Raw genomic sequence first — 6,187 nt, forward strand, 5'->3', positions numbered from 1 at the left:
CCTGACTGATCAAAGCACTGCTGATCAAAAGAGTGCTTTTGAGAAGTGAAAGCGCTCGAATAGGCTTAGCCTATTGCTTTTGTAATTTAAAGTGGCTATGAATATTCGCAGTGCTATCTCGCACAATGCAGGACAATGAGAGAATTTTTGAGTGCTATTGAAGCACAAATCGTGAGTTTAAATAAGGCCAGAGTCAGTACCTTGATGTCAAAGCTTATATCTATGAAATATTCTGGAGGGGGCAATATTCGCAAGCACATTTTGGAAATGAGGAATATAGTGTCTCAGCTGAATGACATGAAGTTGGTCATTTTTTATTCATTCCTAGTGCATTTAGTTCTAGTATCCTTACCCTTAGAATATAGACCTTTCAAAATCTCTTACAACACGCATAATGATGAATGAACATTCAATGAACTTATGTCCAAGTGTACTGAAGAAGAAGAGAGATTGAAAGAAGAGAAGGTGCAGAGTACACATATGACTTCTCATGGATCCAAGATAGGACCGAAGAAGAATGCATTAAAGAAAAATGGTAAGAAGAAGTCAGCAGAAGATAAGACATCGCAAGGCAAGCAAACTGATTCTGCTCCATGAAGTGCTTCTTTTGCAAGAAGGGACACAGGAAGGCAGATTGCATAAAGTACAATAAATGGTTAGAAAAAAAAAGTAATTTATCTTTTGTTTCTCATGAATGTAATTTAATACAAATTCCTAAAAATAGCTGGTGGATTGACTCTGGTGCTACTATTTATATTTTCAACTGTTTATAGTTGTTCCTGAGCAAAAGAAAACCAACAATGCATGAGAAGAGCATATATTTGGGGAACAAGATGTGTTTGCATGTGAAGGGTGTTGAGACCTGCAAGATCACTTTAGATGCATGCATAGATTTAGATCTTCGTGATGTCTTTTATGTTTCATCATATAGTAAAAACTTAATTTCAATTTCAAGTTTGGATAAATTTGGATATTGCTTTAAATTTGAAAATTCTAAGTTATTCATTTACAAAAATTCTATTAAAATTGGTTTTTCATTAATTTATAATGGTTTATATAAATTGAACGTGAAGATCTAAACTCAGGAGTCTTTGACTTCTGAATACTCATTGGTTGGGAATAAATGTAGCATGATAAATGATAAATCCTGCATGCTTTGGCATCGAAGGTTGGGTCATATATCTGAAAAGAGAATAAAGAGACTTGTAAATGAAGTGATCTTAAAATCTTTAGATTTTACCGATAATAACCCATGTGTTGATTGCATAAAGGCTAAACATACAAACACATATAAAGAGGGTGTCAAACGTAGTAGTGAGATATTGAAGATAGTCCACACAGATGTATGTGGATCATTTAACCCCTGTTACACAGGCAAAAAATATTTTATCACTTTTATTGATAACTATTCACGGTATATGTATCTCTACTTGATTTATGAAAAAACTGATATTTTTCATATGTTTAAAGAATTTAAGAAAGTAGAGAAACAAACCGATAAAGTTATTAAAATAGTCAGGTCTGATAGAGGTATCGAATATTATGGTAGGTTTATTAAGATGGGGCAAAGGGGATGATCATTAGCGTGATTTCTCAAAGAAGAAAGCATTATGCCTCAATATACCATGCCTGGTAGTACCTATCAGAATGGTGTAATTGAAAGGAGAAATTGTACGCTTAAAGAAATGGTTAGAACTATGTTAAATTATTCAACTCTTCCCATTAAGTTGTAGGGTAAAGTCTTAAGGACAACTGGGCATATTTTAAATAAGGTACCTACAAAATTTGTGCCTAAAACTCCCTACGAGTTATGGACAGGTATGAAACCATTTTTGTCTTATATGCACATATGGGGATGTCCTGCAGAGGCTAAGTTGTATAACCCCCACATTAAAGCCTTTGATCCAAGAACAACCAGTGAATATTTTATTGGTTATCTAGAAAGATCAAAAGGATACATGTTTTACTGCCCATCTCACTCACCACAGTTTGTTGAAACAAATAAGGAAAAATTTCTTGAAGATGGTTCAGTAGGATTAAGTGCACTTCAAAACCTTGGTTTTGAGAAAGTACAGGATCCAGTTTCACTACCTGTTAAAGAAAACACCGAAAAATACCATATTATCATTTCTAATGTTGATATGGTTGATCATTTGGTTGTTGATGCACAAATCCAAAGTGAACCTATTGTGGATAATGCAGAAGAGCACAAACAGGATGATCAAGTTTAATCTGAGCCTGAAGAATGACCTATTTGAAGATCCACAAGAATTAGAAAATCTACCATACATCTTGTTTATGTAGTGTACCTTTAGGAGCCTGATGATTTTATAGATATAGACGATGACCCGTTGACCTTTATAGAAGCTATGAAAAGCAAACAATCTTTGCACTGGATAGAAGCCATGAATGAAGAGTTAGACTCTATGACTAAGAATCAAGTATGGAATTTTGTCGAGTTACCTAAACGAGTAAAACTCATAGGGTGTAAATAGGTTTTTAAGACAAAAATGGACTTCAAAGGTAACTTAGAGAGACATAAAGCAAGATTGGTTGCTAAAGTTTTCACCCAGATGAAGGGCATTGACTATAACAAGACATTCTCTCTTGTCTGAACTAAAGAGTCAATGAGGATAATTTTGGCCCTCGCAGCTCATTATAACTTGGAGTTACATCAGATGGATGTAAAAACAACATTTCTCAATGGGGATCTAAATGAAGAGGTATACATGGATCAACCTCTTGGTTTCTCTGAAAATGATCGTTTGGTTTGCGGGCTCAACAAATTTATATATGGACTTAAACAGGCCTCCCAACAATGGTATATTAAAATTTTTCAACTCATTGTGACTTTCAAGTTTACAGAAAACATTATTGATATATATATATAGGGCTAATATTTGGTACTATACATAGTACCATACTATCTAGTAACTCTACTTATTTTCTAATACATGCATTGCATGTTCTGACTTCTGTGAATATGATCTGGTACATGTGTAATCCTCTAGTTTTTTAATGGAGGACATAAATCAAATCAAGGGATTTTGGTGTTCAATAGATGTAAGACTCGCAATTTTTCAGTACAACTTCTGAATAAATTCATGATGCATTTCCAAGTAAAAATAACATCTGAATCCAGAATACAAATCAAATCGATTTTTACGAACCAATTATGCTTACGATATTCGTATCTTCACGAATATATACTCAAACCATTAGGGAGTCATAACTTTCTCCCTGAATAAAATCAAAAGATTTGTACGAGTCAACTTTCTTAGTTATGTAAATACGAAGAGAATGGCGTACTCAGAATTTTTCAAAAAAAAATCATCGAAAACTCAAAAATTTTACAGAACCCACAAAAATGTTGGTAGGACCCACAAAAATATTCCTCAAAAAATATCTTGTGGCACTCACAAAATATCCCATGGAAATATCTTATGGGCCCCACCTCAAAAGGAACCTCTTATCCTTATCCAGAAAGTCAGAGGCAAAAGGGTAAACGGGATTACTTGGAGACCAAGTAAAGATTACTTGTGAGCCAAGTAATCTTGGCTATAAATAGTCATACCCCCCTCTCTCTAAAACCATAAAAATAGTCCCCCCTCCCCTTTCTCTCTCTAGAACCTCCCCCAGTAAGCCTAGCCCACCAGACCTGACCTGAGCCTGCCTGACCTAGTCCTAGTCTGCCTAACCTGGTCTGAACCCACCTGACCTGGTCCAAACCCACTTGATTTAGCTTGAACCTAGTTGGGTTTAGTCAAGTCAAAGTCTCTTTTAGTCTCATAACCTGGTTTGATTCACTTGACCCAGTTGACTTGGACCAAACCCAGTTTGGTTCAAACTACCTAGGCTTAGCAACTTGACCTGCTCTTCCTCTTTCTCAACTAGGTCGACCTCATCTGATCTAGTCTGAACTCTCGAAGGAAGGATCGAACCTCGTTTGAAGCAGTCGAAGCGTTCCAGAGCCGTTTCTTCCCTGATTTGAAGTAAGTTCGCTTCATTGATCCATCTCTCTCAAGTATTTGCTTGTCTGTATACGATGTATACCTTCTGAAGTAGTATCTGACCCTAGTCCTTGGTTGAGGCCTCTAGGATACTTCGGTATTCACGCGCTCACCTTATGACAATCGTCGGATATATATGTTTGAATGTGCAGTATATGCGTTCTTAAAAATAGTATCTCGCCCTAGTCTTTGGTTGAGCCCTCTAGGACACTTCGGTGTTCACGCGCTCGTCTTGCGACTATCGTTGGATGTCGATTCTCGTGTATAATGTATTTTGTTTTAGCGTCGCGCAATATAATGCCAAGGCTCCTGCTTTCCATAATTTATATTACGCACTTACATTATGTATTTTGTCTTGCCGTCATGTCGAACGATGCCTAGGCTTCTGCTTTCTGCAATTATATATGCAAGATATTTCGTTCGGTTTCACCTCCCGAACAATATATATGCACTCCTTTACGTCATCGTCATATAAAGCACAAGCTTCTGCTTATACTAAATATAGTGCACATAAATGAGCATTCAAATGGAGATCAACTGTAAATCGCTAATGTGATTTCATTACCGCTCATCGATCAAGATTCTGCTTGACAAATGAAGCCCCTATTGGAAAGGCTTCGCCTTTTGCGCAAAATCATTTTTTTTAAGAACTAAGTCACTCGCGCATGACCTAGATATGGCCCAAGGTTCCATCAAACCTCGATGGATATAAAGTATGCATAATGGTGCACATCCATTCCTAAGTTAAAATATAGCAATTTCCCCGTCAAAGAGGGAAAGTGTTGTTGGAAATTCTGAAAAGATGCTCACCGAGCTTAAAAAAAACTCACGCTTCCTCAGATAAGGAGAGGGAGTGCTACAAAATTTTCTGAAGAAGATCAATCAAGCTCGGAAAGAGCGTAGCATGTTACTCCATGATACATAGGAGGTGTTGCCCATATCCCATCAAGTACTTTCTATAATGTAGAAGGGTTAGACTCACTCCTATCGTCGAAGCAGAGAAAGTGTTGTCTAAATGGTTGATAGAAGAGTTGTCGAAACCAGTTAAATGGCACGAGGATGCCTTGTTGTTGGAACGGTGTCAGAATGACTCGTTGCCATATTTTGTCTGTAAGGGAAGTTTACTCGTAAGAGTCGCAAAGCCAGATTAGTTGATGCGCCTTGACTAGGCTACTGCTTGTAAGGGTCGTCGTGCCAGAGTATGTTGTTCACTCAAAAGATATGAGATGCTCGTGATGGTCGTAGATGTCAAAAGCAGGGTCAAGCATGCATATGAATTAGATTTAAAGTCTGATGAACCCCGTGGTCAAAGAATCATGTTAGGGGGGATTACAATGAATGAGGTCGAGTACATATGTCATCAGTGCGGGAGGCACTGGCTGCCCGAGCGGCATGCACATATCCGATAAGTAATAGTAAGACCATCAGACCCCTTCATGACTATCGTTCACTATGACGGACGGTGATGGTACAATCTGAGTGACATGTATTTAATTATGAACCTGACAGAGTTCAATGGGACCTTAGTCACTCAAGGGGTTTGAGGTCGTGGTTATCCTTGAAATTTAAGGATTGAACTCAACTACTGCAAGTAGATGATGCATCCAAATTGGGCCTAGTAGGGTTCTCCCGATACGAGCCTACCGTCCTACTATGGATAGGGTCAACATGCCTCTTGGGTATCTAAAATACATGGAATAATCAACCTTCAGAACGTCGCATTGATACGTGAACAAATCTTCTCCTGCGTACCAAGTAGAAAAAGAATAATATCAAAACAATGCATTAGCTTTAGGTTCAGCGATGTATTGAATGTATGAGTGAATGAACGTTGTTGTGTCAAGTCCTGCATAACCTTAGTAAAGGTGTCATGATCGGTATACTACTGAACCAATAGGGCAAAGACCTGTGTTGTATCTACACAACTAAGTAAAGCTCGAGGAGCTTGTATTTTAGGCTCGTAAGATACAGATGTAACAAGTATGAAGACTTGAGCTTTGACACCCCAATCGAGACTCGGAAGAAGTCTACGCTAAGTCGTAGAGACTTGAGTGCGATATTCAAATCACAACCCTGAAGAGGCTTATGCTAAGTCGTGCAGACTTGAATGAGACATTCAAATCACAACCCTAAAGAGGTTCACGCTAAGTCATGAAGACTTGAGCGAATTGTTCAAC

Source organism: Nuphar pumila, chromosome 2, assembly GCF_984573655.1.
Source record: "Nuphar pumila chromosome 2, dmNupPumi1.hap1.1, whole genome shotgun sequence".
In the NCBI taxonomy this organism is placed as follows: domain Eukaryota; kingdom Viridiplantae; phylum Streptophyta; class Magnoliopsida; order Nymphaeales; family Nymphaeaceae; genus Nuphar; species Nuphar pumila.